Here is a 10826-nt window from a genome sequence, read left to right on the forward strand (position 1 = left end):
TACTGAGAAACCTTTTGAATGTCATGTAGATGGAAAGGAGTTTTCAAGGGAAGCTCTTTCTCCACATGTGAGAGCTCATTCAGGAGAGAAACCTCATGAACATCATGATTGTGGGAAGGCTGTCCGCCAGAAGGCAGCACTCATTGAAAATCAGAGAATCCAAACCGGGAAGAAACCTTATCAATGTAATGAATGTGGGAAGGCTTTCCACAGGAAGAATCTCCTGACTGAACATCAGATAATCCATACTGGAGAGAAACCCTATGAATGTCCTGAATGTGCTGAGGGCTTCTACCAAAAGATACGTCTCACTCAACATATGAAAATTCATAATAGAGGCCTTTTCATTGTGATGAATGTGGGAAGACCTTTAAGTATAAGCCAAATCTTTGGTTTTGTTTTTTGTTTTTTTGCGGGGCAATGGGGGTTAAATGACTTGCCCAAGGTCACACAGCTAGTAAGTGTCAAGTGTCTGAGGCTGGATTTGAACTCAGGTCCTCCCAAATCCAGGGCCGGTGCTCTATCCACTGCACCATCTAGCCGCCCATATAAGTCAAATCTAATCCAGCATGTGAGAATTCATACTGGAGAGAAAAACCTTATAAATGTTCTGACTGTGGGAAGGTATTCCACAAAAAGAAACATCTCACCCAGCATTCTGGAGATAAACTTGTAACGAATTGTAATGAATGCGAGAAGACCTTCAGAGAGAGGGGAAACGACTCCACATCAAAGATTTCATACAAGAAAGAAAGCTTAGGAATGACTTCCGGTTCATGTAACCAACAAGATTGAGGACAAGACACTTAATCTCATCATCATGCTTTCTCAAACCCTTCAAAAACAGCAGTTATATGAAAGAAAACTCATTTCTGTTGTTTCCATAGTCTAGGATGCCAACAATTCTAATAGGATGAAACATTATGAGTATCATGAATTTAAGAAAGCTATCCTCCAGAGTGAAGAACTTATATTCTACATTAACAAATAGGTGCTGGAGAGAAACCTTATGAACCTAATGGTTGACAGTAGGCCCTCTGCCAGAGCATTCCAGATTAATTCAGCAAGTATTTATTGAATGTGCACTGTATGGAAGTTACTGTACCTACTGATGGGCACTGTTGTCAAGTTTACATTCCCCTTGGGAAAATACCATTCTCTATACAAGCTGGTTCACAAACCCTGGCAGTTCAAATCATCAGTGATGCCCTTCCATCAGTGAACGTGGCTTAACAAAACCAGAGAATTCACACTAGACAGAAAAGTCAGGAATGTGAGAAGGCCTTATGCCCATTCACAGAACTTCATGAGTATCAGAGAATTCACACTGTAGAATATGCCAGTAACAGCATCAGCCAGCCTCCAACTCTTAGTCAACCTTTGCTTTCCATTTTAGAATATATTATAGACACAGACTCTATTGATGCAATGAGTAAAGGAAGACATGGAGCTGGAACAGAAATGTTTTCTCTGCATCATCAAACTCATACTGGGGAAATCTCTATAACCAAATATGCTATAATGCAGTAAGTATTTTGAAAGCAGTCAAAAGAATTGTCTAAGCCGTGTGACAAGATCATTTTCTGTCCTATTACAACAAGGAGCTTTTACAACATTACCAGCACCACATGCAGAAATAAATACATTCATATAATCCTATCATCAGGATAGAATACTGGCCCTGGAGTCAGGAGAACCTAAGTTCAAATCTGGTCTCAGACACTTAACACTTACTAGCTGTGTGACCCTGGGCAAGTCACTTAACCCCAATTGCCTCACTAAAAAAAATAATAATCCTATCATCACTTTTGAATTTAAATACTTTATTCATACTTTTAATTTTGCAAATATATCACTCCCAAGGTATGCTCTCCTTATAAAAAAAAAGAGGGCCTTAATTGTGTCTGACAATATATTACTGATTCTGGAGCAATAGGGGTGGTATTATATCGTATGTTCTCAGAAATCAATTTGGAAATACACATTTAATATTGTTTTCTATTATCTCAGTGCAGCCATTGTGCATATTTTTCTGTATGTTTATTTTTCTTTGTATAAGTTGAAGGACTGCATTGGTCCTTTATTTTTTTTTAAAGGCTCTAGATACTTTTTTTTGGGGGGGGGGGGTGAGGCGATTGGGGTTAAGTGACTTGCCCAGGGTCACACAGCTAGTAAGTATTAAGTGTCTGAGACCAGATTTGAACTCAGGTACTCCTGAATCCAGGGACGGTGTTCTATCCACTGTGCCACCTAGCTGCCCTGAAAGTTATGATTTTTTTAAAAGTCTAGATATATTACAAGAATTATTGAGGAAGATTGCCCTGATGTACTAGAATGAGAGGGAAAAATAAAAATAGAAAAAATCCATTGATCACCATCTGAAAGAGATCCCAAAATGAAAACTTGTAGAAGTATTATAGCCAAGTTTTGAAGCTCCCACATTAAGGAGAAAATACTACAAGCAATAAGAAGTAAACCACTCAAATACTATGGAGCTACAGTCAGGATAACACAGCTTCTACATTAAAAGACTGAAGAGCAAAGGAACTAGGAATGAGGAATAAAAAGGACATTTAATGAACTAAAAGACTTTCAGGTATTCCTGACAAAAAGACCACAACTCAATGGAAAATTTGACATATAGGATTAAGGAGAAACAAAGTAAACATTAAAAAGCAGTTATAAGGAACTCATTAGGTCAAACTAATTATTTCTTATATGGGAAAATGTTATCTGTACTCTTAAGATTGTTATAATTATTTGGGTAGTTTGAAAGATTGTACACAGATAAAAGGCTTGGAGTAGAATATGATGGGGGTGATTCTAAAAAGTAAAATTGGTTAGGGAGAGGTGAAATAGAGTAATTATACAATAGGCAAGAATGGAAGAACTGTTACAGTGGAAGCAGGTTAGGGTGGATTCTGGTAGTACTGGAATCTTTGGAACTGGGTTAAAGAGGGAATAACATACATTGAGAAGGATATAAAAGTCTTCTAAATTTATAAAGAAATAGGAGGGTGAGGGCAGCTAGGTGGCCCAGTGGATAGAGCCCCAGCCCCAGATTCAGGAGGACAGTTCAAATCCAGCATCAGACACTTGACACTTACTATCTGTGTGACCCTGGGCAAGTCACTTAACCCCAATTGCCCCCCCCACACACACACAAAATAGGAGGGTGAGGAGATAGAATGAGGGATGGGCTTTTTGAAGAGCGTGTAGATCAAGAAGTAGGAAGGTTGGGAGAGGATAAGGGAGGGACTCTTAGAGGGGTAGATAGATTAAGGAACAGGAGGGTAAGGTAGTGGTTAGAAGTAAATTAGACACACACACAAAGAAGTAAATTAGACATATGAGGAGGAAAAGAGTAAATAGGGTGAGAAGGATAAATCATGAAGAAAAATAGTATCAAGGATATACACAACTTGTAATTATAACTCAGTGTGAACTCACCCATACCATGAAAATAGAATGGATTAAAAATAAGAATCCGTGTTTATAAGAAATACAATTTTTAAAAATAGAGATATACAAAGTTAAAGAGCTGGAGTAGAATTTATTATGCTTCTGCTAATATAAAAAAACAGCAGGAGTAACAATTGTGATCTCAAAGTTAAAGCTAAAAGATTTAATTAAAAGAGATAAAGGGAAACTACACTATGTCTGCAATATTATTTAATATTGTTTTAGAAATGCTAACAATAACAATAAAAAGAAAACGCTAGATGTTCAACTATATCATAAGGAAGTAATTATCAAAACTATCTGGTACTGGCTAAGAAATAGAAAGGCAGATGGAAAAGAGTAGGCATACAATACATAGTAGTAAATGATTATCAGAACCTTTTGTTATGTAAAAATGTAAAATTTTTACATGTAAACATTTTAGTTTTTAGGATAAGAATTCATTATTTGGTAAAAATTGTTGAGAAAGCTGGAAAGCAATGTGGTAGAAATTGGGTATAGACCAATATCTTAAACCATTTATGAAGACAAGGTGAAAATGGATACATGACCCTGTTAAGATTAAAATTCTAGCTAGTCTGTCTAAAATATCTAATGAGTGGTCGCCAGTAAATTATAAGCTTTAGCAAGAGTTAGGCTTTTAAGCATTTATTAAGGAGAATAAGAATTTGGTAAAGAGAGAGAGAAAGGCCTACATTCATCTATCTATTAAAGGGAGAGCACATTTCTAGCTCCGCTCTCCACCAGAGTCCAAAAGAAAAGACCCAGTCAGAGCGCCAGGTTCCTCCCTTCTTCCTCCTACAAGCAGACGTCACTTCCTGATGCCAAAGAAAAGACTCCTGGTCTTGCCCTCAAAGACCTTCACTTCATCGTGGAGCTTTTCTACAGTAAGTCTCCAGCAGGTGGCGTCATTCCAATCATTACAACCCATATATAAAGGGAGATATCAGAAGAAAATTAAAAGAAAATGGAACATAATAGCTCTCAGATTTGTAAGTAGAATAATTTATGAATAAATAAGAGATAGAGAACATTGTGAGGTGTAAAATGAATAAGTTCAATTGTATTAAAAAGCTTTTGTGGAGCAGCTAAGTGGCACAGTGGACAGAGCACCAGCCCTGGATTCAGGAGGACCTGAGTTCAAATCCGGCATCAGACACTAGCTATGTGACCCTGAGGAAGTCACTTAACCCTCATTGCCCTGCCCAGAAAAAATGTACAAATAAAACCAATGTAGCCAAGATTAGACGAAAAGCAGAAAATGGGGAGGGGGAAATTTTATAGACAGTGTCTCAGATAAGGGTCTCATTTCTCAGATATATAAAGAACTTTGTCAAATTTATAAGGGTACAAGTTGTTCCCCAACTAATAAATGGCCAAAGGATATGAATAGACATTTGAAGTGAAATCAAAACTATAAATCATTATGGATTGGAGAAATGCAAATGAAAGCAACTTTGTGATATCTTATACCTATCAGATTGACTAAAATGATAGATGCTTTTCAATTGGGGAATGGCTAAACAAGTTGTTTATAATTGTGATCAAATACTACTGTACTATAACAAATGATGAGCTGGTTGATTTTAGTTTTAATTTAATTGGGTTTTTTTTGGTGAGGCAATTGGGGTTAAGTGACTTGCCCAGGGTCACACAGCTAGTAATTGTTAAGTGTCTGAGGCCAGATTTGAATTCAGGTCCTCCTGAATCCAGGGCTGGTGCTCTGTCCACTGCGCCACCTAGCTGCCCTGCTGGTTGACTTTAGAAAAAACATGGAAAAATTTGCATAAAATAATGAAAAGTGAAATGAGCAATAGCAAGAGAACATTTCACATAGTAACAGAAGTATTGTCCTAGAAAAAATTTTGAATGACTAATTCAACGATGATGCTATCCACCTCCAGAGAAAAAAGTGATAGAAATATGTATAGTGTGTGTGTGTGTGTGTGTGTGTGTGTGTGTGTGTGTGTGTGTTCTAGCCTTCTCTAGGTTAGGCTGGGGAGGGAGGGAGTAAAAAAATTAAAAGTTCACAGTAGAGAACAAGAAAAAAAAACAGAAGGAAGCACAGAAAAGCAGGGTTATCTTTGAAAACAATGTGTAGTATTTATTACATAGGTTTTTCTTTAAAAGTAAACAATCTGAAATGGACATTCGTGGTTTTCTACTGAATCATCTGTCTATGTTGTGCTGTGTACATGGAAACGTTCTTTTTTTTTTTTGGTCTTTTTGTATTTAAGTTCAAAATGAATAAATTTTTTTTAATTAAAAAAGATAATTTGAAAGCTATGTTTTGCTAAGTGGTACCACAGACAATGAATTAATATCAATACTGAATATATATGTACCAAATGGCATAGCATTCAAATTCTTAAAGGGAAAGTTAAGTGAGTTATAGGACAAAATAGACAATAAAACTATATTGGGGGAGACCTCGATTTACTCCTCTTAACCTAAATAAATATAACCATAATATAAATAAGAAATTAGGGAGGTGAATACAATTTTAGAAAAAAATTCAGATATGATGGGCCTCTGGAGAATTATGGGAATAGAAAGGAGTATGTATGTCTCCCAACTGAGCATGGTACCTTTACAAAAAAAATTGACTATGTTTTAAGGCATACAAATTCACAAAAAAATGCAGAAAAGCAGCAATATTAAATGTATCTTTTTCTGATATTAATGTAATTTTAAGGTGTATTCAATATGTATCCTTGGAAGCATACATTAAAATTAACTGGTAAGTAGATAAACTCAAAAAAGCAATGGTTCAAAAACCAATCCACTTGAACAATCAATAATTTCATTAAAAATAATGACAACAATAAAAGAACATACCACAATTTGTGGGATGCAGTCAAAGCAGTATTTTGGGGAAATTTTAAGCCTCTAAATGCTTACATCAATAAGAGAAAGAGCACACCAATGAATTGAGCATGCAAATAAAAAATAGAAAAATAACAAATTAAAATCTTCGAATTTAACACCAAAATAGAAATTCTGAAAATCAAAGAAGAGGTTAACAAAATTGAAAGGTTAAAAAAAAGAAAACATAAATAAAAGTAGGATCTGGTTTTCTGAAGGGAAAAAAAAACAATAAAATAAAGCATTCACTGATTCAAATTTTTAAAAAGAAGAAAACCAATTGCCAGTATTAAAAATTAAAAAGATGGATTTACACCCAATGGAGAGGAAATAAATTAGGAAATATTTTGCCCAACTGTATGCCAATAAAACTGGAAATCTTAATGAAATGAATCAATATTTATAAGACTATAAATTGCTCAGATTAATTATAGAGAAAACAGAATACTTAAATTACCTACCTTTGAAAAAGAAAATGAAAAAGCCAAAGATAATTTCTCCAAAAAAAAGAAACCCAAGGGTAGATGCATTTACATGCAAATTCTATGAAGCTTTTAAAGAACAATTAATTCCAATACTATAAAACTGTTTGAAAAAATAGGCAAAGGAGCCCTAACGAATTCCTTCTGTGACAGTGCTGATACCTAAACCAAGAAGATGAAAAAAAGAGAAAGAAAACTATAGACAAAATTACCTAATGAATATTCATTCAAAAGAAAATTTTTAAATGCTCCCAAGGTGATTACAACCACATATCGCAAAGGTCATAAACTATGAATGAGGAATATGGGGCTGTTTCACTATCAAGATACATATAAGCATAATTGACCACATCAATAACAAAACAATAAAAACCATGATTCTTTCAATAGATGCAGAAAAAGCTTTTGAAGAAATGCAACACTCGTTTTTTATTTTAAAACACTAGAAATCATAGGAATAAAAGAAGCTTTAAACAAAAAGTCACATCTGTCTAAAACTAAAAATGAGCATTATCTGTAATGGCAATAAACTAGAAGTCTTACAAGTAAGATAAGGGGTAGAGAGCAAGGACGTCCGTTATCACCATTACTTTTCAATATTATACTATAAATGTTAGATGTAGCAATAAGAAATTAAATAAGCATGCACAAAGAGGAAACAAAACCATCATTTTTTTTTTCAGATAATATGATGGTTTACTTAAAGAACCCTAGAGTCAACTAACAATCTAATCAAAATAATTAACAAATTCAGCAAAGTTGCAGGATATAAACTAAAGCTGCACAAATCATAATTTCTGTATATTACCAACAAAACCACAGCAGGAAGAGATAGAAAAATTCCATTTAAAATAATTATAGACATAAAATACTTGGGAGTCTATTCACACACAAGAACTTTATGAACATAATCACAAAACCCTCTTATAGAAATAAAGACATCTAAATAATTATAAAAATATTAATTGCTCATGAGTGGGCTGAGGTAAAATAATAAACATGACAATACTGCCTAAATCAATTAATTTATTCAGTGCCATAACAATTAAATTACCGAAGAAATTACTTTGTAGTTAGAACAAATGATAACGGAGGAATAAAATATCAAGAAAATGAAAGAAATCAATGGGGAAAATGGGGAAGGAGCTAACAATATCAGATCTCAACTATACTACAAAGTTATAATCACTGAAAGAATGTGATACTGTGTAAATAATAGAAAAGTTGATCAGTGGAATAAATTAGGTATGTGGTATATGGAAGCAAAAGAGCCCACTCTCTATGCCTCATCCTTCTAACTTGATAATAATACCCCAGAAGGTTGTGAACACATCTGTTTCTCCCATGATCTTGTCAGGGACCTATGGTAATTCTCTATGGGCATATTGCTAAAAGATGTAAACGGGAAAACACAGAGAAGGGTAGGACTATTCAGATCAGTGGGGAAGAGGGAAGTCAGTGGCCAGAAACTGTCCTAGCTTCAGGTTGCAGAGAGGCTAATTTAGGCTCAATCTCAAGAGAGATGTCCTAAAAATGAAAGCTATCCCAATGTGGTAAGAGTTGCCTTGAGCTGTGGTGCGCCTCCCCTCTAGGGAAAGCTTCCAGCAGAATCAGCATGGTCAGTTCTCAGGGATTTCAAGAGCTTGGGGTTGAAGAAGTACATTCCAGGCTGGGAGGACACCATGCAAGTAAAAGCACCGAGTTGGAGACGGAGCATCATGTGTGCAGCCAGAAGGCCAGTCCAGCTGGACTGTTAAGGGCATGGAGGAGAGCAACAGGTACAACCTGGAGAAACTGGAAGGGATCAAATTGCAAAGGCATTTAAATGCTAAAAATTAAAGCTTACATTTTATAGGGAAGGTAATAGGGAGCCACTGGAGTTTACTGAGTAAGGGGAGGAAATTCACCCTGTGGGAGAAAAAAAATGGCACCGGAATGTAGTGTGGATTGGAACATGGGCCGTACTGTGGCTGAGACCTGGGAGTTGAACTGTTATTTTTGGGGAAATAGATCTGAGAGTGCTAACCCTTCTGTGTCTAAAAGACAGGGTACTTGTGTTATTTGTTTCTGCATGAGAAACCTTTCAGGAACTCTGCCACCAGTCCCTGTGCCAGGGAGTGGAGACCCAAAGACATAACCAGACCATCTCTTCCTTTAGAGTTTCCATTTTGCTTTACAAAACTGAAAATAGGCACTTAATTGTGTCAGCCCTGAGGTTGTACCTCCCCCAGTCTCTCTTCTTAGAGGCCTAAGATTGGCCCCCAAATTTCAAGTGCTGACCCCACAGATCTGAGACATTGCCACCCTCTCCTACTGCAATGGGTCTGATCCAGTGGATGGATTTTTTTAGTGAGTCCATAGCCATTCTCGGACCATGTCCATCCTCGAGGGCTCCTTTGTCCCGTGGTCTATGGACATGACTTAGCTTTCCCACTTCTCCCTAAGAAGAGAGGAGCTAAGCTTGAAAGCTCAGCTCAGCTGTTCCCCTGTCTCTTTGCTCTTTCCTATGAGCAGGACTCCCTTTTCCAAGCCAAATGTGATCTGTCACTTGGAGAGAGGGGACCCTCCTCAGAAGCCAGTGATTAAAGTCCCAAGGACCAGCTTTCCAGGTGAGTGAGTGGCCATCCAGCATCTAAGTGGTCTGCTCAGCCTATTGTGCTGACCTGAGAGTCGGGACAACTTGGGTTTGAATTCTGACACTAGCTCTGAGACCCTGGCCAAGTCACTGACTCAGTTTCTTCATCTGTCAAATGGTGAATAGTCCCTTAATCTAAGGGTGGCCATGAGGATCAAATGAGATAATATTTCTGAAGAGCTTTTTCAAGCGCTAAAGCACCACCTAAAAAGAGCTACCACTACCATCCTCATCCTCTTCAGGCAGGTGAGATGTTGCACATAGTAGCTCAGCCCTTCAGCTGCCACACCTCCCAACACCCCAGTTCCCTCCAGCCTTAATGGCTGCAGACTAGGCCAAGGACCAGTTGGGCCCCTGGGCCTAGAACACCTAACAATAGTCATTCTCTGGAGGCAGGGGAGGAGATCGGAGTGTAGGAGGGAGCACCCCCGCCCTGCTCCACCGTCATCCCTTCTCCAGTCCAGTTTTCCTGCCCTCCCTACCTGCTGAGAATCACCCTGTAATGAAAGTTTTCCGCTGGGCTCTCCTCAGTCTGTCTCCCCCGCGACCTCAGCAGCACCTGACCCTGTCAAACCTCACCTCAGTGGATGGAGATCCCAGCATGGGATCCTGGGACCCGTGAGCAGAGGAGGGCAGCTGACTGGTAGCAAGGATCGCTTCTGCATCCCAGACAACAGCACTGACAAACACACTTGACTAAGAACTGGCTGGTCCGCACCTACTCTCCATTCCATTCTCCATTCTCTCTCTCCTTTCTCCTACCCTCTGTTTCTTGACCTCCCTGGCTGTCTCTCTTCCCAAATCAAATCCATGAACACTTACTGTTTGCTAAGCACTAAGAAAACAAGAAGAGGGAAAGCCTCACCCTGCCCTCAAGGGGCTCACAGTCTAATGGGGGAGGCCACAAGCAAAACCCTAAATACAAACAAGACCGAGACAGGAGGAAAGGGAGACAATTTCAGACTCTGGCAAGAAAGGGGCCCAGGAAAGGTCGGATTTTACCTGAGACTGAAGGAAGCCAGAAGGCCCAGCCTGAGGGGAGGAGGGAGAGTGCTCCAGGCTGGGGGGGGGGGGAGGGAGCAGCTAGTGAAAAGATGAAGGAGGGGGATGGGGAGTCTTTGTTACTCCTGGTCTTGCACATTCTGGAACCTCAGGCTTATCCCAGAGTGAGGATGGATCGGAAGAGAGCTATCTATAACCCAGACTTGGGCTTCTTAACCTGGTGTCCTTTATCTTGATTTTTCAAAAACATGCTGATACCTGTATTTCATTATAACTGGTTTTCTTTGCAATCCTTTTCGGCTTTTAAAAACCACCATTCAAGGGGGCCGCTAGGTGGCGCAGTAGCTAGAGCACCAGCCCTGGAGTCAGGAGGACCTGAG

This window comes from Dromiciops gliroides, chromosome 3, assembly GCF_019393635.1.
Source record: "Dromiciops gliroides isolate mDroGli1 chromosome 3, mDroGli1.pri, whole genome shotgun sequence".
In the NCBI taxonomy this organism is placed as follows: domain Eukaryota; kingdom Metazoa; phylum Chordata; class Mammalia; order Microbiotheria; family Microbiotheriidae; genus Dromiciops; species Dromiciops gliroides.